Source organism: Osmia lignaria, unplaced genomic scaffold (assembly GCF_051020975.1).
Source record: "Osmia lignaria lignaria isolate PbOS001 unplaced genomic scaffold, iyOsmLign1 scaffold0002, whole genome shotgun sequence".
NCBI lineage: Eukaryota > Metazoa > Arthropoda > Insecta > Hymenoptera > Megachilidae > Osmia > Osmia lignaria.
In genome coordinates, this window is record NW_027478159.1 from 18,965,449 (window position 1) to 18,992,951 (window position 27,503).

Consider the following 27,503-nt stretch of genomic DNA (forward strand, 5'->3'; position numbering starts at 1 on the left):
GAAATATCTCGAAATATGTCCGTCAGGCCCCTTCCCTTGAGATAAATCTGCAAATATCTCGGAAACGAAGCGAGCTATGGCAAAATGTTAAGCGACCTTTTTTGTAGAGAATTAAGTTTCCTACTTTTTATGTTCTATGATATTTTTTGATCAGATGCGTAGTTCTCGAGATATATCAAGATATTTAAAAGTTGCGAAGCCGCACCAACATAATAGAGATACAGAAACACCGTGGCCCCTTTCTTTGAGATAACTCTGCACTATTGCGAGCTGGAAATGCCACTTCCAGTTTAGCTGTGCAGAAGAAGAACAACAAAAAGAAGAAATATCTCGAAATATGTCCGTCAGGCCCGTTCCTTTGAGCTGAATCTGCAAATATCTCGGAAACGAAGCGAGCTATGGAAAATGTTAAGAGACGTTTTTTGTAGAGAATTATGTTTCCTACAATTTATGTTCTATGATATTTTTTGATCAGAAGCGTAGTTTTCGAGATATATCGAGATATTTAAAAGTTCCGAAGCCGCACCAACATAATAGAGATACAGAAACACCGTGGCCCCTTTCTATGAGATAACTCTGCACTATTGCGAGCTGTAAATGCCACTTCCAGCTTAGCTGTGCAGAAGAAGAACAACAAGAAGAAGAAATATCTCGAAATATGTCCGTCAGGCCCCTTCCCTTGAGATATATCTGGAAATATCTCGGAAACGAAGCGAGCTATGGCAAAATATTAAGAGACCTTTTTTGTACAGAATTATGTTTCCTACAATTTATGTTCTATGATATTTTTTGATCAGAAGCGTAGTTTTCGAGATATATCGAGATATTTAAAAGTTCCGAAGCCGCACCAACATAATAGAGATACAGAAACACCGTGGCCCCTTTCTTTGAGATAACTCTGCACTAGTGCGAGCCGCAAATGCCACTTCCAGCTTAGCTGTGCAGAAGAAGAACAACAAGAAGAAGAAATATCTCGAAACATGTCCGTCAGGCCCTTTCCCTTGAGATAAATCTGCGAATATCTCGGAAACGATGTGAGCTATGGCAAAATGTTGAGAGACCTTTTTTGTAGAGAATTAAGTTTGCTACTTTTTATGTTCTATGATATTTTTTGATCAGACCCGTAGTTCACGAGATATATCAAGATATTTGAAAGTTCCGAAGCCGCACCAACATAATAGAGATACAGAAACACCGTGGCCCCTTTCTTTGAGATAACTCTGCACTATTGCGAGCTGCAAATGCCACTTCCAGCTTAGCTGTGCAGAAGAAGAACAACAAGAAGAAGAAAAATCTCGAAACATGTCCGTCAGGCCCCTTCCCTTGAGATAAATCTGCAAATATCTCGGAAACGAAGTGAGCTATGGCAAAATGTTAAGAGACCTTTTTTGTAGAGAATTAGGTTTGCTACTTTTTATGTTCTATGATATTTTTTGATCAGACCCGTAGTTCTCGAGATATATCAAGATATTTGAAAGTTCCGAAGCCGCACCAACATAATAGAGATACAGAAACACCGTGGCCCCTTTCTTTGAGATAACTCTGCACTATTGCGAGCTGCAAATGCCACTTCCAGCTTAGCTGTGCAGAAGAAGAACAACAAGAAGAAGAAATATCTCGAAACATGTCCGTCAGGCCCCTTCCCTTGAGATAAATCTGCAAATATCTCGGAAACGAAGTGAGCTATGGCAAAATGTTAAGAGACCTTTTTTGTAGAGAATTAGGTTTGCTACTTTTTATGTTCTATGATATTTTTTGATTAGATGCGTCGTTCTCGAGATATATCAAGATATTTGAAAGTTCCGGATCCGCACCAACATAATAGAGATACAGAAACACCGTGGCCCCTTTCTTTGAGATAACTCTGCACTATTGCGAGCTGCAAATGCCACTTCCAGCTTAGCTGTGCAGAAGAAGAACAACAAGAAGAAGGAATATCTCGAAATATGTCCGTCAGACCCGTTCCTTTGAGCTGAATCTGCAAATATCGCGGAAACGAAGCGAGCTATGGCCAAATTGTTAAGAGACGTTTTTTGTAGAGAATTATGTTTCCTACAATTTATGGTCTATGATATTTTTTAATCAGAATCGTAGTTTTCGAGATATATCGAGATATTTCAAAGTTCCGAAGCCGCACCAACATAATAGAGATTCAGAAACACCGTGGCCCCTTTCTTTGAGATAACTCTGCACTAGTGCGAGCCGCAAACGCCACTTCCAGCTTAGCTGTGCAGAAGAAGAACAACAAGAAGAAGAAATATCTCGAAATATGTCCGTCAGGCCCCTTCCCTTGAGATGTATCTGCAAATATCTCGGAAACGAAGCGAGCTATGGCAAAATGTTAAGAGACCTTTTTTGTAGAGAATTATGTTTCCTACAATTTATGTTCTATGATATTTTTTGATCAGAAGCGTAGTTTTCGAGATATATCGAGATATTTAAAAGTTCCGAAGCCGCACCAACATAATAGAGATACATTAACACCGTGGCCCCTTTCTTTGAGATAACTCTGCACTAGTGCGAGCCGCAAATGCCACTTCCAGCTTAGCTGTGCAGAAGAAGAACAACAAGAAGAAATATCTCGAAATATGTCCGTCAGGCCCCTTCCCTTGAGATAAATCTGCAAATATCTCGGAAACGAAGCGAGCTATGGCAAAATGTTAAGAGACTTTATTTGTAGAGAATTATGTTTCCTACAATTTATGTTCTATGATATTTTTTGATCAGTAGCGTAGTTTTCGAGATATATCGAGATATTTAAAAGTTCCGAAGCCGCACCAACATAATAGAGATACAGAAACACCGTGGCCCCTTTCTTTGAGATAACTCTGCACTAGTGCGAGCCGCAAATGCCACTTCCAGCTTAGCTGTGCAGAAGAAGAACAACAAGAAGAAATATCTCGAAATATGTCCGTCAGGCCCCTTCCCTTGAGATAAATCTGCAAATATCTCGGAAACGAAGCGAGCTATGGCAAAATGTTAAGAGACCTTTTTTGTAGGCAATTAAGTTTCCTACTTTTTATGTTCTATCATATTTTTTGATCAGATGCGTAGTTCTCGAGATATATCAAGATATTTAAAAGTTCCGAAGCCGCACCAACATAATAGAGATACAGAAACACCGTGGCCCCCTTCTTTGAGATAACTCTGCACTATTGCGAGCTGCAAATGCCACTTCCAGCTTAGCTGTGCAGAAGAAGAACAACAAGAAGAAGAAATATCTCGAAACATGTCCGTCAGGCCCCTTCCCTTGAGATAAATCTGCAAATATCTCGGAAACGAAGTGAGCTGTGGCAAAATGTTAAGAGACCTTTTTTGTAGAGAATTAGGTTTGCTACTTTTTATGTTCTATGATATTTTTTGATTAGATGCGTAGTTCTCGAGATATATCAAGATATTTAAAAGTTCCGAAGCCGCACCAACATAATAGAGATACAGAAACACCGTGGCCCCTTTCTTTGAGATAACTCTGCTCTATTGCGAGCTGCAAATGCCACTTCCAGCTTAGCTGTGCAGAAGAAGAACAACAAGAAGAAGGAATATCTCGAAATATGTCCGTCAGGCCCGTTCCTTTGAGCTGAATCTGCAAATATCGCGGAAACGAAGCGAGCTATGGCAAAATGTTAAGAGACGTTTTTTGTAGAGAATTATGTTTCCTACAATTTATGGTCTATGATATTTTTTAATCAGAATCGTAGTTTTCGAGATATATCGAGATATTTAAAAGTTCCGAAGCCGCACCAACATAATAGAGATTCAGACACACCGTGGCCCTTTCTTTGAGATAACTCTGCACTAGTGCGAGCCGCAAACGCCACTTCCAGCTTAGCTGTGCAGAAGAAGAACAACAAGAAGAAGAAATATCTCGAAATATGTCCGTCAGGCCCCTTCCCTTGAGATGTATCTGCAAATATCTCGGAAACGAAGCGAGCTATGGCAAAATGTTAAGAGACCTTTTTTGTAGAGAATTATGTTTCCTACAATTTATGTTCTATGATATTTTTTGATCAGAAGCGTAGTTTTCGAGATATATCGAGATATTTAAAAGTTCCGAAGCCGCACCAACATAATAGAGATACATTAACACCGTGGCCCCTTTCTTTGAGATAACTCTGCACTAGTGCGAGCCGCAAATGCCACTTCCAGCTTAGCTGTGCAGAAGAAGAACAACAAGAAGAAATATCTCGAAATATGTCCGTCAGGCCCCTTCCCTTGAGATAAATCTGCAAATATCTCGGAAACGAAGCGAGCTATGGCAAAATATTAAGACACTTTATTTGTAGAGAATTATGTTTCCTACAATTTATGTTCTATGATATTTTTTGATCAGAAGCGTAGTTTTCGAGATATATCGAGATATTTAAAAGTTCCGAAGCCGCACCAACATAATAGAGATACAGAAACACCGTGGCCCCTTTCTTTGAGATAACTCTGCACTAGTGCGAGCCGCAAATGCCACTTCCAGCTTAGCTGTGCAGAAGAAGAACAACAAGAAGAAATATCTCGAAATATGTCCGTCAGGCCCCTTCCCTTGAGATAAATCTGCAAATATCTCGGAAACGAAGCGAGCTATGGCAAAATGTTAAGAGACCTTTTTTGTAGGGAATTAAGTTTCCTACTTTTTATGTTCTATCATATTTTTTGATCAGATGCGTAGTTCTCGAGATATATCAAGATATTTAAAAGTTCCGAAGCCGCACCAACATAATAGAGATACAGAAACACCGTGGCCCCTTTCTTTGAGATAACTCTGCACTATTGCGAGCTGCAAATGCCACTTCCAGCTTAGCTGTGCAGAAGAAGAACAACAAGAAGAAGAAATATCTCGAAATATGTCCGTCAGGCCCCTTCCCTTGAGATAAATCTGCAAATATCTCGGAAACGAAGCGAGCTATGGCAAAATGTTGAGAGACCTTTTTTGTAGAGAATTAAGTTTCCTACTTTTTATGTTCTATGATATTTTTTGATCAGATTCGTAGTTCTCGAGATATATCAAGATATTTAAAAGTTCCGAAGCCGCACCAACATAATAGAGATACAGAAACACCGTGGCCCCTTTCTTTGAGATAACTCTGCACTATGGCGAGCTGGAAATGCCACTTCCAGTTTAGCTGTGCAGAAGAAGAACAACAAGAAGAAGAAATATATCGAAATATGTCCGACAGGCCCCTTCCCTTGAGATAAATCTGCAAATATCTCGGAAACGAAGCGAGCTATGGCAAAATGTTAAGAGACCTTTTTTGTAGAGAATTAAGTTTCCTACTTTTTATGTTCTACGATATTTTTTTATCAGATGCGTAGTTCTCGAGATATATCAAGATATTTAAAAGTTCCGAAGCCGCACCAACATAATAGAGATACAGAAACACCGTGGCCCCTTTCTTTGAGATAACTCTGCACTATTGCGAGCTGCAAATGCCACTTCCAGCTTAGCTGTGCAGAAGAAGAACAACAAGAAGAAGAAATATCTCCAAATATGTCCGTCAGGCCCCTTCCCTTGAGATAAATCTGCAAATATCTCGGAAACGAAGCGAGCTATGGCAAAATGTTAAGAGACTTTATTTGTAGAGAATTAGGTTTCCTACTTTTTATGTTCTATGATATTTTTTGATCAGATGTGTAGTTCTCGAGATATATCAAGATATTTAAAAGTTCGGAAGCCGCACCAACATAATAGAGATACAGAAACACCGTGGCCCCTTTCTTTGAGATAACTCTGCACTATTGCGAGCTGCAAATGCCACTTCCAGCTTAGCTGTGCAGAAGAAGAACAACAAGAAGAAGAAATATCTCGAAATATGTCCGTCAGGCCCCTTCCCTTGAGATAAATCTGCAAATATCTCGGAAACGAAGCGAGCTATGGGAAAATGTTGTGAGACCTTTTTTGTAGAGAATTAAGTTTCCTACTTTTTATGTTCTATGATATTTTTTGATCAGATTCGTAGTTCTCGAGATATATCAAGATATTTAAAAGTTCCGAAGCCGCACCAACATAATAGAGATACAGAAACACCGTGGCCCCTTTCGTTGGGATAACTCTGCACTAGTGCGAGCCGCAAATGCCGCTTCCAGCTTAGCTGTGCAGAAGAAGAACAACAAGAAGAAGAAATATCTCGAAATATGTCCGTCAGGCCCCTTCCCTCGAGATATATCTGCAAATATCTCGGAAACGAAGCGAGCTATGGCTAAATGTTAAGATACCTTTTTTGTAGAGAATTAAGTTTCCTACTTTTTATGTTCTATGATATTTTTTGATCAGATGCGTAGTTCTCGAGATATATCAAGATATTTAAAAGTTCCGAAGCCGCACCAACATAATAGAGATACAGAAACACCGTGGCCCCTTTCTTTAGGATAACTCTGCACTATTGCGAGCTGGAAATGCCACTTCCAGTTTAGCTGTGCAGAAGAAGAACAACAAGAAGAAGAAATATCTCGAAATATGTCCGTCAGGACCCTTCCCTTGAGATAAATCTGCAAATATCTCGGAAACGAAGCGAGCTATGGCAAAATGTTAAGAGACCTTTTTTGTAGAGAATTATGTTTCCTACTTTTTATGTTCTATGATATTTTTTGATCAGATGCGTAGTTCTCGAGATATATGAAGATATTTAAAAGTTCCGAAGCCGCACCAACATAATAGAGATACAGAAACACCGTGGCCCCTTTCTCTGAGATAACTCTGCACCATTGCGAGCTGCAAATGTCACTTCCAGCTTAGCTGTGCAGAAGAAGAGCAACAAGAAGAAGAAATATCTCGAAATATGTCCGTCAGGCCCCTTCCCTTGAGATAAATCTGCAAATATCTCGGAAACGAAGCGACCTATGGCAAAATGTTAAGAGACCTTTTTTGTAGAGAATTAAGTTTCCTACTTTTTATGTTCTATGATATTTTTTGATCAGATGCGTAGTTCTCGAGATATATGAAGATATTTAAAAGTTCCGAAGCCGCACCAACATAATAGAGATACAGAAACACCGTGGCCCCTTTCTTTGAGATAACTCTGCACTATTGCGAGCTGTAAATGCCACGTCCAGCTTAGCTGTGCAGAAGAAGAACAACAAGAAGAAGAAATATCTCGAAATATGTCCGTCAGGCCCCTTCCCTTGAGATAAATCTGCAAATATCTCGGAAACGAAGCGAGCTATGGGAAAATGTTAAGAGACCTTTTTTGTAGAGAATTATGTTTCCTACTTTTTATGTTCTATGATATTTTTTGATCAGATGCGTAGTTCTCGAGATATATGAAGATATTTAAAAGTTCCGAAGCCGCACCAACATAATAGAGATACAGAAACACCGTGGCCCCTTTCTTTGAGATAACTCTGCACTATTGCGAGCTGTAAATGCCACGTCCAGCTTAGCTGTGCAGAAGAAGAACAACAAGAAGAAGAAATATCTCGAAATATGTCCGTCAGGCCCCTTCCCTTGAGATAAATCTGCAAATATCTCGGAAACGAAGCGAGCTATGGCAAAATGTTAAGAGACCTTATTTGTAGAGAATTAAGTTTCCTCCTTTTTATGTTCTATGATATTATTTGATCAGATGAGGAGTTCTCGAGATATATCAAGATATTTAAAAGTTCCGAAGCCGCACCAACATAATAGAGATACAGAAACACCGTGGCCCCTTTCTCTGAGATAACTCTGCACTATTGCGAGCTGCAAATGTCACTTCCAGCTTAGCTGTGCAGAAGAAGAGCAACAAGAAGAAGAAATATCTCGAAATATGTCCGTCAGGCCCCTTCCCTTGAGATAAATCTGCAAATATCTCGGAAACGAAGCGAGCTATGGCAAAATGTTGAGAGACCTTTTTTGTAGAGAATTATGTTTCCTACAATTTATGTTCTATGATATTTTTTGATCAGAAGCGTAGTTTTCGAGATATATCGAGATATTTAAAAGTTCCGAAGCCGCACCAACATAATAGAGATACAGAAACACCGTGGCCCCTTTCGTTGAGATAACTCTGCACTATTGCGAGCTGTAAATGCCACGTCCAGCTTTGCTGTGCAGAAGAAGAACAACAAGAAGAAGAAATATCTCGAAATATGTCCGTCAGGCCCCTTCCCTTGAGATAAATCTGCAAATATCTCGGAAACGAAGCGAGCTATGGCAAAATGTTAAGAGACCTTTTTTGTAGAGAATTATGTTTCCTACTTTTTATGTTCTATGATATTTTTTGATCAGATGCGTAGTTCTCGAGATATATGAAGATATTTAAAAGTTCCGAAGCCGCACCAACATAATAGAGATACAGAAACACCGTGGCCCCTTTCTTTGAGATAACTCTGCACTATTGCGAGCTGTAAATGCCACGTCCAGCTTAGCTGTGCAGAAGAAGGACAACAAGAAGAAGAAATATCTCGAAATATGTCCGTCAGGCCCCTTCCCTTGAGATAAATCTGCAAATATCTCGGAAACGAAGCGAGCTATGGCAAAATGTTAAGAGACCTTTTTTGTAGAGAATTATGTTTCCTACTTTTTATGTTCTATGATATTTTTTGATCAGAAGCGTTGTTTTCGAGATATATCGAGATATTTAAAAGTTCCGAAGCCGCACCAACATAATAGAGATACAGAATCACCGTGGCCCCTTTCGTTGGGATAACTCTGCACTATTGCGAGCGGGAAATGCCACTTCCAGTTTAGCTGTGCAGAAGAAGAACAACAAGAAGAAGAAATATCTCGAAATATGTCCGTCAGGCCCCTTCCCTTGAGATAAATCTGCAAATATCTCGGAAACGAAGCGAGCTATGGCAAAATGTTAAGAGACCTTATTTGTAGAGAATTAAGTTTCCTCCTTTTTATGTTGTATGATATTATTTGATCAGATGAGGAGTTCTCGAGATATATGAAGATATTTAAAAGTTCCGAAGCCGCACCAACATAATAGAGATACAGAAACACCGTGGCCCCTTTCTCTGAGATAACTCTGCACTATTGCGAGCTGCAAATGTCACTTCCAGCTTAGCTGTGCAGAAGAAGAGCAACAAGAAGAAGAAATATCTCGAAATATGTCCGTCAGGCCCCTTCCCTTGAGATAAATCTGCAAATATCTCGGAAACGAAGCCAGCTATGGCAAAACGATAAGAGACCTTTTTTGTAGAGAATTAAGTTTCCTACTTTTTATGTTCTATGATATTTTTTGATCAGATGCGTAGTTCTCGAGATATATGAAGATATTTAAAAGTTCCGAAGCCGCACCAACATAATAGAGATACAGAAACACCGTGGCCCCTTTCTTTGAGGTAACTTTGCACTATTGCGAGCTGCAAATGCCACTTCCAGCTTAGCTGTGCAGAAGAAGAACAACAAGAAGAAGAAATATCTCGAAATATGTCCGTCAGGCCCCTTCCCTTGAGATAAATCTGCAAATATCTCGGAAACGAAGCGAGCTATGGCAAAATGTTAAGAGACCTTTTTTGTAGAGAATTATGTTTCCTACTTTTTATGTTCTATGATATTTTTTGATCAGATGCGTAGTTCTCGAGATATATGAAGATATTTAAAAGTTCCGAAGCCGCACCAACATAATAGAGATACAGAAACACCGTGGCCCCTTTCTTTGAGATAACTCTGCACTATTGCGAGCTGTAAATGCCACGTCCAGCTTAGCTGTGCAGAAGAAGGACAACAAGAAGAAGAAATATCTCGAAATATGTCCGTCAGGCCCCTTCCCTTGAGATAAATCTGCAAATATCTCGGAAACGAAGCGAGCTATGGCAAAATGTTAAGAGACCTTTTTTGTAGAGAATTATGTTTCCTACTTTTTATGTTCTATGATATTTTTTGATCAGAAGCGTTGTTTTCGAGATATATCGAGATATTTAAAAGTTCCGAAGCCGCACCAACATAATAGAGATACAGAATCACCGTGGCCCCTTTCGTTGGGATAACTCTGCACTATTGCGAGCGGGAAATGCCACTTCCAGTTTAGCTGTGCAGAAGAAGAACAACAAGAAGAAGAAATATCTCGAAATATGTCCGTCAGGCCCCTTCCCTTGAGATAAATCTGCAAATATCTCGGAAACGAAGCGAGCTATGGCAAAATGTTAAGAGACCTTATTTGTAGAGAATTAAGTTTCCTCCTTTTTATGTTGTATGATATTATTTGATCAGATGAGGAGTTCTCGAGATATATGAAGATATTTAAAAGTTCCGAAGCCGCACCAACATAATAGAGATACAGAAACACCGTGGCCCCTTTCTCTGAGATAACTCTGCACTATTGCGAGCTGCAAATGTCACTTCCAGCTTAGCTGTGCAGAAGAAGAGCAACAAGAAGAAGAAATATCTCGAAATATGTCCGTCAGGCCCCTTCCCTTGAGATAAATCTGCAAATATCTCGGAAACGAAGCCAGCTATGGCAAAACGTTAAGAGACCTTTTTTGTAGAGAATTAAGTTTCCTACTTTTTATGTTCTATGATATTTTTTGATCAGATGCGTAGTTCTCGAGATATATGAAGATATTTAAAAGTTCCGAAGCCGCACCAACATAATAGAGATACAGAAACACCGTGGCCCCTTTCTTTGAGGTAACTTTGCACTATTGCGAGCTGCAAATGCCACTTACAGCTTAGCTGTGCAGAAGAAGAACAACAAGAAGAAGAAATATCTCGAAATATGTCCGTCAGGCCCCTTCCCTTGAGATAAATCTGCAAATATCTCGAAAACGAAGCTAGCTATGGCAAAATGTTAAGAGACCTTTTTTGTAGAGAATTAAGTTTCCTACTTTTTATGTTGTATGATATTTTTTGATCCGATGCGTAGTTCTCGAGATATATCAAGATATTTAAAAGTTCCGAAGCCGCACCAACATAATAGAGATACAGAAACACCGTGGCCCCTTCCTTTGAGATAACTCTGCTCTATTGCGAGCTGTAAATGCCACGTCCAGCTTAGCTGTGCAGAAGGAGAACAACAAGAAGAAGAAATATCTCGAAATATGTCCGTCAGGCCCCTTCCCTTGAGATAAATCTGCAAATATCTCGGAAACGAAGCGAGCTATGGCAAAATGTTAAGAGACCTTTCTTGTAGAGAATTAAGTTTCCTACTTTTTATGTTCTATGATATTTTTTGATCAGATGCGTAGTTCTCGAGATATATCAAGATATTTAAAAGTTCCGAAGCTGCACCAACATAATAGAGGTACAGAAACACCGTGGCCTCTTTCTTTGAGATAACTCTGCACTATTGCGAGCTGCAAATGCCACTTCCAGCTTAGCTGTGCAGAAGAAGAGCAACAAGAAGAAGAAATATCTCGAAATATGTCCGTCAGGCCCCTTCCCTTGAGATAAATCTGCAAATATCTCGGAAACGAAGCCAGCTATGGCAAAACGTTAAGAGACCTTTTTTGTAGAGAATTAAGTTTCCTACTTTTTATGTTCTATGATATTTTTTGATCAGATGCGTAGTTCTCGAGATATATGAAGATATTTAAAAGTTCCGAAGCCGCACCAACATAATAGAGATACAGAAACACCGTGGCCCCTTTCTTTGAGATAACTCTGCACTATTGCGAGCTGTAAATGCCACGTCCAGCTTAGCTGTGCAGAAGAGGAACAACAAGAAGAAGAAATATCTCGAAATATGTCTGTCAGGCCCCTTCCCTTGAGATAAATCTGCAAATATCTCGGAAACCAAGCGAGCTATGGCAAAATGTTAAGAGACCTTTTTTGTAGAGAATTATGTTTCCTACTTTTTATGTTCTATGATATTTTTTGATCAGAAGCGTTGTTTTCGAGATATATCGAGATATTTAAAAGTTCCGAAGCCGCACCAACATAATAGAGATACAGAATCACCGTGGCCCCTTTCGTTGGGATAACTCTGCACTATTGCGAGCGGGAAATGCCACTTCCAGTTTAGCTGTGCAGAAGAAGAACAACAAGAAGAAGAAATATCTCGAAATATGTCCGTCAGGCCCCTTCCCTTGAGATAAATCTGCAAATATCTCGGAAACGAAGCGAGCTATGGCAAAATGTTAAGAGACCTTATTTGTAGAGAATTAAGTTTCCTCCTTTTTATGTTGTATGATATTATTTGATCAGATGAGGAGTTCTCGAGATATATGAAGATATTTAAAAGTTCCGAAGCCGCACCAACATAATAGAGATACAGAAACACCGTGGCCCCTTTCTCTGAGATAACTCTGCACTATTGCGAGCTGCAAATGTCACTTCCAGCTTAGCTGTGCAGAAGAAGAGCAACAAGAAGAAGAAATATCTCGAAATATGTCCGTCAGGCCCCTTCCCTTGAGATAAATCTGCAAATATCTCGGAAACGAAGCCAGCTATGGCAAAACGTTAAGAGACCTTTTTTGTAGAGAATTAAGTTTCCTACTTTTTATGTTCTATGATATTTTTTGATCAGATGCGTAGTTCTCGAGATATATGAAGATATTTAAAAGTTCCGAAGCCGCACCAACATAATAGAGATACAGAAACACCGTGGCCCCTTTCTTTGAGGTAACTTTGCACTATTGCGAGCTGCAAATGCCACTTCCAGCTTAGCTGTGCAGAAGAAGAACAACAAGAAGAAGAAATATCTCGAAATATGTCCGTCAGGCCCCTTCCCTTGAGATAAATCTGCAAATATCTCGAAAACGAAGCTAGCTATGGCAAAATGTTAAGAGACCTTTTTTGTAGAGAATTAAGTTTCCTACTTTTTATGTTGTATGATATTTTTTGATCCGATGCGTAGTTCTCGAGATATATCAAGATATTTAAAAGTTCCGAAGCCGCACCAACATAATAGAGATACAGAAACACCGTGGCCCCTTCCTTTGAGATAACTCTGCTCTATTGCGAGCTGTAAATGCCACGTCCAGCTTAGCTGTGCAGAAGGAGAACAACAAGAAGAAGAAATATCTCGAAATATGTCCGTCAGGCCCCTTCCCTTGAGATAAATCTGCAAATATCTCGGAAACGAAGCGAGCTATGGCAAAATGTTAAGAGACCTTTCTTGTAGAGAATTAAGTTTCCTACTTTTTATGTTCTATGATATTTTTTGATCAGATGCGTAGTTCTCGAGATATATCAAGATATTTAAAAGTTCCGAAGCTGCACCAACATAATAGAGGTACAGAAACACCGTGGCCTCTTTCTTTGAGATAACTCTGCACTATTGCGAGCTGCAAATGCCACTTCCAGCTTAGCTGTGCAGAAGAAGAGCAACAAGAAGAAGAAATATCTCGAAATATGTCCGTCAGGCCCCTTCCCTTGAGATAAATCTGCAAATATCTCGGAAACGAAGCCAGCTATGGCAAAACGTTAAGAGACCTTTTTTGTAGAGAATTAAGTTTCCTACTTTTTATGTTCTATGATATTTTTTGATCAGATGCGTAGTTCTCGAGATATATGAAGATATTTAAAAGTTCCGAAGCCGCACCAACATAATAGAGATACAGAAACACCGTGGCCCCTTTCTTTGAGATAACTCTGCACTATTGCGAGCTGTAAATGCCACGTCCAGCTTAGCTGTGCAGAAGAGGAACAACAAGAAGAAGAAATATCTCGAAATATGTCTGTCAGGCCCCTTCCCTTGAGATAAATCTGCAAATATCTCGGAAACCAAGCGAGCTATGGCAAAATGTTAAGAGACCTTTTTTGTAGAGAATTATGTTTCCTACTTTTTATGTTCTATGATATTTTTTGATCAGAAGCGTAGTTTTCGAGATATATCGAGATATTTAAAAGTTCCGAAGCCGCACCAACATAATAGAGATACAGAAACACCGTGGCCCCTTTCGTTGGGATAACTCTGCACTATTGCGAGCGGGAAATGCCACTTCCAGTTTAGCTGTGCAGAAGAAGAACAACAAGAAGAAGAAATATCTCGAAATATGTCCGTCAGGCCCCTTCCCTTGAGATAAATCTGCAAATATCTCGGAAACGAAGCGAGCTATGGCAAAATGTTAAGAGACCTTATTTGTAGAGAATTAAGTTTCCTACTTTTTATGTTCTATGATATTATTTGATCAGATGCGTAGTTCTCGAGATATATCAAGATATTTAAAAGTTCCGAAGCCGCACCAACATAATAGAGATACAGAAACACCGTGGCCCCTTTCTTTGAGATAACTCTGCACTATTGCGAGCTGCAAATGCCACTTCCAGCTTAGCTGTGCAGAAGAAGAACAACAAGAAGAAGAAATATCTCGAAATATGTCCGTCAGGCCCCTTCCCTTGAGATAAATCTGCAAATATCTCGGAAACGAAGCGAGCTATGGCAAAATGTTAAGCGACCTATTTTGTAGAGAATTAAGTTTCCTACTTTTTATGTTCTATGATATTTTTTGATCAGATGCGTAGTTCTCGAGATATATGAAGATATTTAAAAGTTCCGAAGCCGCACCAACATAATAGAGATACAGAAACACCGTGGCCCCTTTCTTTGAGATAACTCTGCACTATAGCGAGCTGCAAATGCCACTTCCAGCTTAGCTGTGCAGAAGAAGAACAACAAGAAGAAGAAATATCTCGAAATATGTCCGTCAGGCCCCTTCCCTTGAGATAAATCTGCAAATATCTCGGAAACGAAGCGAGCTATGGCAAAATGTTAAGCGACCTATTTTGTAGAGAATTAAGTTTCCTACTTTTTATGTTCTATGATATTTTTTGATCAGATGCGTAGTTCTCGAGATATATGAAGATATTTAACAGTTCCGAAGCCGCACCAACATAATAGAGATACAGAAACACCGTGGCCCCTTCCTTTGAGATAACTCTGCACTATTGCGAGCTGTAAATGCCACGTCCAGCTTAGCTGTGCAGAAGGAGAACAACAAGAAGAAGAAATATCTCGAAATATATCCGTCAGGCCCCTTCCCTTGAGATAAATCTGCAAATATCTCGGAAACGAAGCGAGCTATGGCAAAATGTTAAGAGACCTTTCTTGTAGAGAATTAAGTTTCCTACTTTTTATGTTCTATGATATTTTTTGATCAGATGCGTAGTTCTCGAGATATATCAAGATATTTAAAAGTTCCGAAGCTGCACCAACATAATAGAGGTACAGAAACACCGTGGCCTCTTTCTTTGAGATAACTCTGCACTATTGCGAGCTGCAAATGCCACTTCCAGCTTAGCTGTGCAGAAGAAGAACAACAAGAAGAAGAAATATCTCGAAATATGTCCGTCAGGCCCCTTCCCTTGAGATAAATCTGCAAATATCTCGGAAACGAAGCGAGCTATGGCAAAATGTTAAGCGACCTATTTTGTAGAGAATTAAGTTTCCTACTTTTTATGTTCTATGATATTTTTTGATCAGATGCGTAGTTCTCGAGATATATGAAGATATTTAAAAGTTCCGAAGCCGCACCAACATAATAGAGATACAGAAACACCGTGGCCCCTTCCTTTGAGATAACTCTGCACTATTGCGAGCTGTAAATGCCACGTCCAGCTTAGCTGTGCAGAAGGAGAACAACAAGAAGAAGAAATATCTCGAAATATGTCCGTCAGGCCCCTTCCCTTGAGATAAATCTGCAAATATCTCGGAAACGAAGCGAGCTATGGCAAAATGTTAAGAGACCTTTCTTGTAGAGAATTAAGTTTCCTACTTTTTATGTTCTATGATATTTTTTGATCAGATGCGTAGTTCTCGAGATATATCAAGATATTTAAAAGTTCCGAAGCTGCACCAACATAATAGAGGTACAGAAACACCGTGGCCTCTTTCTTTGAGATAACTCTGCACTATTGCGAGCTGCAAATGCCACTTCCAGCTTAGCTGTGCAGAAGAAGAGCAACAAGAAGAAGAAATATCTCGAGATATGTCCGTCAGGCCCCTTCCCTTGAGATAAATCTGCAAATATCTCGGAAACGAAGCCAGCTATGGCAAAACGTTAAGAGACCTTTTTTGTAGAGAATTAAGTTTCCTACTTTTTATGTTCTATGATATTTTTTGATCAGATGCGTAGTTCTCGAGATATATGAAGATATTTAAAAGTTCCGAAGCCGCACCAACATAATAGAGATACAGAAACACCGTGGCCCCTTTCTTTGAGATAACTCTGCACTATTGCGAGCTGTAAATGCCACGTCCAGCTTAGCTGTGCAGAAGAGGAACAACAAGAAGAAGAAATATCTCGAAATATGTCTGTCAGGCCCCTTCCCTTGAGATAAATCTGCAAATATCTCGGAAACCAAGCGAGCTATGGCAAAATGTTAAGAGACCTTTTTTGTAGAGAATTATGTTTCCTACTTTTTATGTTCTATGATATTTTTTGATCAGAAGCGTAGTTTTCGAGATATATCGAGATATTTAAAAGTTCCGAAGCCGCACCAACATAATAGAGATACAGAAACACCGTGGCCCCTTTCGTTGGGATAACTCTGCACTATTGCGAGCGGGAAATGCCACTTCCAGTTTAGCTGTGCAGAAGAAGAACAACAAGAAGAAGAAATATCTCGAAATATGTCCGTCAGGCCCCTTCCCTTGAGATAAATCTGCAAATATCTCGGAAACGAAGCGAGCTATGGCAAAATGTTAAGAGACCTTATTTGTAGAGAATTAAGTTTCCTACTTTTTATGTTCTATGATATTATTTGATCAGATGCGTAGTTCTCGAGATATATCAAGATATTTAAAAGTTCCGAAGCCGCACCAACATAATAGAGATACAGAAACACCGTGGCCCCTTTCTTTGAGATAACTCTGCACTATTGCGAGCTGCAAATGCCACTTCCAGCTTAGCTGTGCAGAAGAAGAACAACAAGAAGAAGAAATATCTCGAAATATGTCCGTCAGGCCCCTTCCCTTGAGATAAATCTGCAAATATCTCGGAAACGAAGCGAGCTATGGCAAAATGTTAAGCGACCTATTTTGTAGAGAATTAAGTTTCCTACTTTTTATGTTCTATGATATTTTTTGATCAGATGCGTAGTTCTCGAGATATATGAAGATATTTAAAAGTTCCGAAGCCGCACCAACATAATAGAGATACAGAAACACCGTGGCCCCTTTCTTTGAGATAACTCTGCACTATAGCGAGCTGCAAATGCCACTTCCAGCTTAGCTGTGCAGAAGAAGAACAACAAGAAGAAGAAATATCTCGAAATATGTCCGTCAGGCCCCTTCCCTTGAGATAAATCTGCAAATATCTCGGAAACGAAGCGAGCTATGGCAAAATGTTAAGCGACCTATTTTGTAGAGAATTAAGTTTCCTACTTTTTATGTTCTATGATATTTTTTGATCAGATGCGTAGTTCTCGAGATATATGAAGATATTTAAAAGTTCCGAAGCCGCACCAACATAATAGAGATACAGAAACACCGTGGCCCCTTCCTTTGAGATAACTCTGCACTATTGCGAGCTGTAAATGCCACGTCCAGCTTAGCTGTGCAGAAGGAGAACAACAAGAAGAAGAAATATCTCGAAATATGTCCGTCAGGCCCCTTCCCTTGAGATAAATCTGCAAATATCTCGGAAACGAAGCGAGCTATGGCAAAATGTTAAGAGACCTTTCTTGTAGAGAATTAAGTTTCCTACTTTTTATGTTCTATGATATTTTTTGATCAGATGCGTAGTTCTCGAGATATATCAAGATATTTAAAAGTTCCGAAGCTGCACCAACATAATAGAGGTACAGAAACACCGTGGCCTCTTTCTTTGAGATAACTCTGCACTATTGCGAGCTGCAAATGCCACTTCCAGCTTAGCTGTGCAGAAGAAGAGCAACAAGAAGAAGAAATATCTCGAGATATGTCCGTCAGGCCCCTTCCCTTGAGATAAATCTGCAAATATCTCGGAAACGAAGCCAGCTATGGCAAAACGTTAAGAGACCTTTTTTGTAGAGAATTAAGTTTCCTACTTTTTATGTTCTATGATATTTTTTGATCAGATGCGTAGTTCTCGAGATATATGAAGATATTTAAAAGTTCCGAAGCCGCACCAACATAATAGAGATACAGAAACACCGTGGCCCCTTTCGTTGGGATAACTCTGCACTATTGCGAGCGGGAAATGCCACTTCCAGTTTAGCTGTGCAGAAGAAGAACAACAAGAAGAAGAAATATCTCGAAATATGTCCGTCAGGCCCCTTCCCTTGAGATAAATCTGCAAATATCTCGGAAACGAAGCGAGCTATGGCAAAATGTTAAGAGACCTTATTTGTAGAGAATTAAGTTTCCTACTTTTTATGTTCTATGATATTATTTGATCAGATGCGTAGTTCTCGAGATATATCAAGATATTTAAAAGTTCCGAAGCCGCACCAACATAATAGAGATACAGAAACACCGTGGCCCCTTTCTTTGAGATAACTCTGCACTATTGCGAGCTGCAAATGCCACTTCCAGCTTAGCTGTGCAGAAGAAGAACAACAAGAAGAAGAAATATCTCGAAATATGTCCGTCAGGCCCCTTCCCTTGAGATAAATCTGCAAATATCTCGGAAACGAAGCGAGCTATGGCAAAATGTTAAGCGACCTATTTTGTAGAGAATTAAGTTTCCTACTTTTTATGTTCTATGATATTTTTTGATCAGATGCGTAGTTCTCGAGATATATGAAGATATTTAAAAGTTCCGAAGCCGCACCAACATAATAGAGATACAGAAACACCGTGGCCCCTTTCTTTGAGATAACTCTGCACTATTGCGAGCTGCAAATGCCACTTCCAGCTTAGCTGTGCAGAAGAAGAACAACAAGAAGAAGAAATATCTCGAAATATGTCCGTCAGGCCCCTTCCCTTGAGATAAATCTGCAAATATCTCGGAAACGAAGCGAGCTATGGCAAAATGTTAAGAGACCTTATTTGTAGAGAATTAAGTTTCCTACTTTTTATGTTCTATGATATTATTTGATCAGATGCGTAGTTCTCGAGATATATCAAGATATTTAAAAGTTCCGAAGCCGCACCAACATAATAGAGATACAGAAACACCGTGGCCCCTTTCTTTGAGATAACTCTGCACTATTGCGAGCTGCAAATGCCACTTCCAGCTTAGCTGTGCAGAAGAAGAACAACAAGAAGAAGAAATATCTCGAAATATGTCCGTCAGGCCCCTTCCCTTGAGATAAATCTGCAAATATGTCGGAAACGAAGCGAGCTATGGCAAAATGTTAAGCGACCTATTTTGTAGAGAATTAAGTTTCCTACTTTTTATGTTCTATGATATTTTTTGATCAGATGCGTAGTTCTCGAGATATATGAAGATATTTAAAAGTTCCGAAGCCGCACCAACATAATAGAGATACAGAAACACCGTGGCCCCTTTCTTTGAGATAACTCTGCACTATTGCGAGCTGCAAATGCCACTTCCAGCTTAGCTGTGCAGAAGAAGAACAACAAGAAGAAGAAATATCTCGAAATATGTCCGTCAGGCCCCTTCCCTTGAGATAAATCTGCAAATATCTCGGAAACGAAGCGAGCTATGGCAAAATGTTAAGAGACCTTATTTGTAGAGAATTAAGTTTCCTACTTTTTATGTTCTATGATATTATTTGATCAGATGCGTAGTTCTCGAGATATATCAAGATATTTAAAAGTTCCGAAGCCGCACCAACATAATAGAGATACAGAAACACCGTGGCCCCTTTCTTTGAGATAACTCTGCACTATTGCGAGCTGCAAATGCCACTTCCAGCTTAGCTGTGCAGAAGAAGAACAACAAGAAGAAGAAATATCTCGAAATATGTCCGTCAGGCCCCTTCCCTTGAGATAAATCTGCAAATATCTCGGAAACGAAGCGAGCTATGGCAAAATGTTAAGCGACCTATTTTGTAGAGAATTAAGTTTCCTACTTTTTATGTTCTATGATATTTTTTGATCAGATGCGTAGTTCTCGAGATATATGAAGATATTTAAAAGTTCCGAAGCCGCACCAACATAATAGAGATACAGAAACACCGTGGCCCCTTTCTTTGAGATAACTCTGCACTATTGCGAGCTGCAAATGCCACTTCCAGCTTAGCTGTGCAGAAGAAGAACAACAAGAAGAAGAAATATCTCGAAATATGCCCGTCAGGCCCCTTCCCTTGAGATAAATCTGCAAATATCTCGGAAACGAAGCGAGCTATGGCAAAATGTTAAGCGACCTATTTTGTAGAGAATTAAGTTTCCTACTTTTTATGTTCTATGATATTTTTTGATCAGATGCGTAGTTCTCGAGATATATGAAGATATTTAAAAGTTCCGAAGCCGCACCAACATAATAGAGATACAGAAACACCGTGGCCCCTTCCTTTGAGATAACTCTGCACTATTGCGAGCTGTAAATGCCACGTCCAGCTTAGCTGTGCAGAAGGAGAACAACAAGAAGAAGAAATATCTCGAAATATGTCCGTCAGGCCCCTTCCCTTGAGATAAATCTGCAAATATCTCGGAAACGAAGCGAGCTATGGCAAAATGTTAAGAGACCTTTTTTGTAGAGAATTAAGCTTCCTACTTTTTATGTTCTATGATATTTTTTGATCAGATGCGTAGTTCTCGAGATATATCCAGATATTTAAAAGTTCCGAAGCGGCACCAACATAATAGAGATACAGAAACACCGTGGCCCCTTTCTTTGAGGTAACTTTGCACTATTGCGAGCTGCAAATGCCACTTCCAGCTTAGCTGTGCAGAAGAAGAGCAACAAGAAGAAGAAATATCTCGAAATATGTCCGTCAGGCCCCTTCCCTTGAGATAAATCTGCAAATATCTCGGAAACGAAGCTAGCTATGGCAAAACGTTAAGAGACCTTTTTTGTAGAGAATTAAGTTTCCTACTTTTTATGTTCTATGATATTTTTTGATCAGATGCGTAGTTCTCGAGATATATGAAGATATTTAAAAGTTCCGAAGCCGCACCAACATAATAGAGATACAGAAACACCGTGGCCCCTTTCTTTGAGATAACTCTGCACTATTGCGAGCTGTCAATGCCACGTCCAGCTTAGCTGTGCAGAAGAGGAACAACAAGAAGAAGAAATATCTCGAAATATGTCTGTCAGGCCCCTTCCCTTGAGATAAATCTGCAAATATCTCGGAAACGAAGCGAGCTATGGCAAAATGTTAAGAGACCTTTTTTGTAGAGAATTATGTTTCCTACTTTTTATGTTCTATGATATTTTTTGATCAGAAGCGTAGTTTTCGAGATATATCGAGATATTTAAAAGTTCCGAAGCCGCACCAACATAATAGAGATACAGAAACACCGTGGCCCCTTTCGTTGGGATAACTCTGCACTATTGCGAGCGGGAAATGCCACTTCCAGTTTAGCTGTGCAGAAGAAGAACAACAAGAAGAAGAAATATCTCGAAATATGTCCGTCAGGCCCCTTCCCTTGAGATAAATCTGCAAATATCTCGGAAACGAAGCGAGCTATGGCAAAATGTTAAGAGACCTTATTTGTAGAGAATTAAGTTTCCTACTTTTTATGTTCTATGATATTATTTGATCAGATGCGTAGTTCTCGAGATATATCAAGATATTTAAAAGTTCCGAAGCCGCACCAACATAATAGAGATACAGAAACACCGTGGCCCCTTTCTTTGAGATAACTCTGCACTATTGCGAGCTGCAAATGCCACTTCCAGCTTAGCTGTGCAGAAGAAGAACAACAAGAAGAAGAAATATCTCGAAATATGTCCGTCAGGCCCCTTCCCTTGAGATAAATCTGCAAATATCTCGGAAACGAAGCGAGCTATGGCAAAATGTTAAGCGACCTATTTTGTAGAGAATTAAGTTTCCTACTTTTTATGTTCTATGATATTTTTTGATCAGATGCGTAGTTCTCGAGATATATGAAGATATTTAAAAGTTCCGAAGCCGCACCAACATAATAGAGATACAGAAACACCGTGGCCCCTTTCTTTGAGATAACTCTGCACTATTGCGAGCTGCAAATGCCACTTCCAGCTTAGCTGTGCAGAAGAAGAACAACAAGAAGAAGAAATATCTCGAAATATGTCCGTCAGGCCCCTTCCCTTGAGATAAATCTGCAAATATCTCGGAAACGAAGCGAGCTATGGCAAAATGTTAAGCGACCTATTTTGTAGAGAATTAAGTTTCCTACTTTTTATGTTCTATGATATTTTTTGATCAGATGCGTAGTTCTCGAGATATATGAAGATATTTAAAAGTTCCGAAGCCGCACCAACATAATAGAGATACAGAAACACCGTGGCCCCTTCCTTTGAGATAACTCTGCACTATTGCGAGCTGTAAATGCCACGTCCAGCTTAGCTGTGCAGAAGGAGAACAACAAGAAGAAGAAATATCTCGAAATATGTCCGTCAGGCCCCTTCCCTTGAGATAAATCTGCAAATATCTCGGAAACGAAGCGAGCTATGGCAAAATATTAAGAGACCTTTCTTGTAGAGAATTAAGTTTCCTACTTTTTATGTTCTATGATATTTTTTGATCAGATGCGTAGTTCTCGAGATATATCAAGATATTTAAAAGTTCCGAAGCTGCACCAACATAATAGAGGTACAGAAACACCGTGGCCTCTTTCTTTGAGATAACTCTGCACTATTGCGAGCTGCAAATGCCACTTCCAGCTTAGCTGTGCAGAAGAAGAACAACAAGAAGAAGAAATATCTGGAAATATGTCCGTCAGGCCCCTTCCCTTGAGATAAATCTGCAAATATCTCGGAAACGAAGGGAGCTATGGCAAAACGTGAAGAAACCTTTTTTGTAGAGAATTATGTTTCTTACAATTTATGTTCTATGATATTTTATGATCAGAAGCGTAGTTTTCGAGATATATCGAGATATTTAAAAGTTCCGAAGCCGCACCAACATAATAGAGATACAGAAACACCGTGGCCCCTTTCTTTGAGATAACTCTGCACTATTACGAGCTGCAAATGCCGCTTCCAGCTTAGCTGTGAAGAAGAAGAACAACAAGAAGAAGAAATATCTCGGAATATGTCCGTCAGGCCCCTTCCCTTGAGCTAAATCTGCAAATATCTCAGAAACGATGCCAGCTATGGGAAAATGTTAAGAGACCTTTTTTGTAGAGAATTAAGTTTCCTACTTTTTATGTTCTATGATATTTTTTGATCAGAAGCGTAGTTTTCGAGATATATCGAGATATTTAAAAGTTCCGAAGCCGCACCAACATAATAGAGATACAGAAACACCGTGGCCCCTTTCTTTGAGATAACTCTGCACTATTACGAGCTGCAAATGCCGCTTCCAGCTTAGCTGTGAAGAAGAAGAACAACAAGAAGAAGAAATATCTCGGAATATGTCCGTCAGGCCCCTTCCCTTGAGCTAAATCTGCAAATATCTCGGAAACGATGCCAGCTATGGGAAAATCTTAAGAGACCTTTTTTGTAGAGAATTAAGTTTCCTACTTTTTATGTTCTATGATATTTTTTGATCAGAAGCGTAGTTTTCGAGATATATCGAGATATTTAAAAGTTAGGAAGCCGCACCAACATAATAGAGATACAGAAACACCGTGGCCCCTTTCTTTGAGATAACTCTTCACTATTGCGAGCTGCAAATGCCACTTCCAGCTTAGCTGTGCAGAAGAAGAACAACAAGAAGAAGAAATATCTCGAAATATGTCCGTTAGGCCCCTTCCCTTGAGATAAATCTGCAAATATCTCGGAAACGAAGGGAGCTATGGCAAAACGTGAAGAAACCTTTTTTGTAGAGAATTATGTTTCCTACAATTTATGTTGTATGATATTTTATGATCAGAAGCGTAGTTTTCGAGATATATCGAGATATTTAAAAGTTCCGAAGCCGCACCAACATAATAGAGATACAGAAACACCGTGGCCCCTTTCTTTGAGATAACTCTGCACTATTGCGAGCTGCAAATGCCACTTCCAGCTTAGCTGTGAAGAAGAAGAACAACAAGAAGAAGAAATATCTCGAAATATGTCCGTTAGGCCCCTTCCCTTGAGATAAATCTGCAAATATCTCGGAAACGAAGCGAGCTATGGCAAAATGTTAAGAGACCTTTTTTGTAGAGAATTAAGTTTCCTAGTTTTTATGTTCTATGATATTTTTTGATTAGATGCGTAGTTCTCGAGATATATCAAGATATTTAAAAGTTAGGAAGCCGCACCAACATAATAGAGATACAGAAACACCGTGGCCCCTTTCTTTGAGATAACTCTTCACTATTGCGAGCTGCAAATGCCACTTCCAGCTTAGCTGTGCAGAAGAAGAACAACAAGAAGAAGAAATATCTCGAAATATGTCCGTTAGGCCCCTTCCCTTGAGATAAATCTGCAAATATCTCGGAAACGAAGCGAGCTATGGCAAAATGTTAAGAGACCTTTTTTGTAGAGAATTAAGTTTCCTACTTTTTATGTTCTATGATATTTTTTGATCAGATGCGTAGTTCTCGAGATATATCAAGATATTTAAAAGTTCCGAAGCCGCACCAACATAATAGAGATACAGAAACACCGTGGCCCCTCTCTTTGTGATAACTCTGCACAATTGCGAGCTGCAAATGCCACTTCCAGCTTAGCTGTGCAGAAGAAGAACAACAAGAAGAAGAAATATCTGGAAATATGTCCGTTAGGCCCCTTCCCTTGAGATAAATCTGCAAATATCTCGGAAACGAAGCGAGCTATGGCAAAATGTTGAGAGACCTTTTTTGTGGAGAATTAAGTTTCCTACTATTTATGTTCTATGATATTTTTTGATCAGATGCGTAGTTCTCGAGATATATCAAGATATTTAAAAGTTCCGAAGCCGCACCAACATAATAGAGATACAGAAACACCGTGGCCCCTTTCTTTGAGATAACTCTGCGCTATTGCGAGCTGGAAACGCCACTTCCAGTTTAGCTGTGCAGAAGAAGAACAACAAGAAGAAGAAATATCTCGAAATATGTCCGTCAGGCCCCTTCCCTTGAGATATATCTGCAAATATCTCGAAAACGAAACGAGCTATGGCAAAATGTTAAGAGACCTTTTTTGTAGAGAATTATGTTTCCTACAATTTACGTTCTATGATATTTTTTGATCAGAAGCGTAGTTTTCGAGATATAGCGAGATATTTAAAAGATCCGAAGCCGCACCAACATAATAGAGATACAGAAACACCGTGGCCCCTTTCTTTGAGATAACTCTGCACTATTGCGAGCTGCAAATGCCACTTCGAGCTTAGCTGTGCAGAAGAAGAACAACAAGAAGAAGAAATATCCCGAAATCTGTCCGTCAGGCCCCTTCCCTTGAGATATATCTGCAAATGTCTCGGAAACGAAGCGAGCTATGGCAAAATGTTAAGAGACCTTTTTTGTAGAGAATTAAGTTTCCTACTTTTTATGTTCTATGATATTTTTTGATCAGATGCGTAGTTCTCGAGATATATCAAGATATTTAAAAGTTAGGAAGCCGCACCAACATAATAGAGATACAGAAACACCGTGGCCCCTTTCTTTGAGATAACTCTTCACTATTGCGAGCTGCAAATGCCACTTCCAGCTTAGCTGTGCAGAAGAAGAACAACAAGAAGAAGAAATATCTCGAAATATGTCCGTTAGGCCCCTTCCCTTGAGATAAATCTGCAAATATCTCGGAAACGAAGCGAGCTATGGCAAAATGTTAAGAGACCTTTTTTGTAGAGAATTAAGTTTCCTACTTTTTATGTTCTATGATATTTTTTGATCAGATGCGTAGTTCTCGAGATATATCAAGATATTTAAAAGTTCCGAAGCCGCACCAACATAATAGAGATACAGAAACACCGTGGCCCCTCTCTTTGTGATAACTCTGCACAATTGCGAGCTGCAAATGCCACTTCCAGCTTAGCTGTGCAGAAGAAGAACAACAAGAAGAAGAAATATCTGGAAATATGTCCGTTAGGCCCCTTCCCTTGAGATAAATCTGCAAATATCTCGGAAACGAAGCGAGCTATGGCAAAATGTTGAGAGACCTTTTTTGTGGAGAATTAAGTTTCCTACTATTTATGTTCTATGATATTTTTTGATCAGATGCGTAGTTCTCGAGATATATCAAGATATTTAAAAGTTCCGAAGCCGCACCAACATAATAGAGATACAGAAACACCGTGGCCCCTTTCTTTGAGATAACTCTGCGCTATTGCGAGCTGGAAACGCCACTTCCAGTTTAGCTGTGCAGAAGAAGAACAACAAGAAGAAGAAATATCTCGAAATATGTCCGTCAGGCCCCTTCCCTTGAGATATATCTGCAAATATCTCGAAAACGAAACGAGCTATGGCAAAATGTTAAGAGACCTTTTTTGTAGAGAATTATGTTTCCTACAATTTACGTTCTATGATATTTTTTGATCAGAAGCGTAGTTTTCGAGATATAGCGAGATATTTAAAAGATCCGAAGCCGCACCAACATAATAGAGATACAGAAACACCGTGGCCCCTTTCTTTGATATAACTCTGCACTATTGCGAGCTGCAAATGCCACTTCGAGCTTAGCTGTGCAGAAGAAGAACAACAAGAAGAAGAAATATCCCGAAATCTGTCCGTCAGGCCCCTTCCCTTGAGATATATCTGCAAATGTCTCGGAAACGAAGCGAGCTATGGCAAAATGTTAAGAGACCTTTTTTGTAGAGAATTAAGTTTCCTACTTTTTATGTTCTATGATATTTTTTGATCAGATGCGTAGTTCTCGAGATATATCAAGATATTTAAAAGTTCCGAAGCCGCACCAACATAATAGAGATACAGAAACACCGTGGCCCCTTTCTTTGAGATAACTCTGCACTAGTGCGAGCCGCAAATGCCACTTCCAGCTTAGCTGTGCACAAGAAGAACAACAAGAAGAAGAAATATCTCGAAATATGTCCGTCAGGCCCCTTCCCTTGAGATAAATCTGCAAATATCTCGGAAACGAAGCGAGCTATGGCAAAATGTTTAGAGACCTTTCTTGTAGAGAATTAAGTTTCCTACTTTTTATGTAGTATGATATTTTTTGATCAGATGCGTAGTTCTCGAGATATATCAAGATATTTAAAAGTTCCGAAGCCGCACCAACATAATAGAGATACAGAAACACCGTGGCCCCTCTCTTTGAGATAACTCTGCACTATTGCAAGCTGTAAATGCCACTTCCAGCTTAGCTGTGCAGGAGAAGAACAACAAGAAGAAGAAATATCTCGAAATATGTCCGTCAGGCCCCGTCCCTTGAGATATATCTGCAAATATCTCGAAAACGAAACGAGCTATGGCAAAATGTTAAGAGACCTTTTTTGTAGAGAATTATGTTTCCTACAATTTACGTTCTATGATATTTTTTGATCAGAAGCGTAGTTTTCGAGATATAGCGAGATATTTAAAAGATCCGAAGCCGCACCAACATAATAGAGATACAGAAACACCGTGGCCCCTTTCTTTGATATAACTCTGCACTATTGCGAGCTGCAAATGCCACTTCGAGCTTAGCTGTGCAGAAGAAGAACAACAAGAAGAAGAAATATCCCGAAATCTGTCCGTCAGGCCCCTTCCCTTGAGATATATCTGCAAATGTCTCGGAAACGAAGCGAGCTATGGCAAAATGTTAAGAGACCTTTTTTGTAGAGAATTAAGTTTCCTACTTTTTATGTTCTATGATATTTT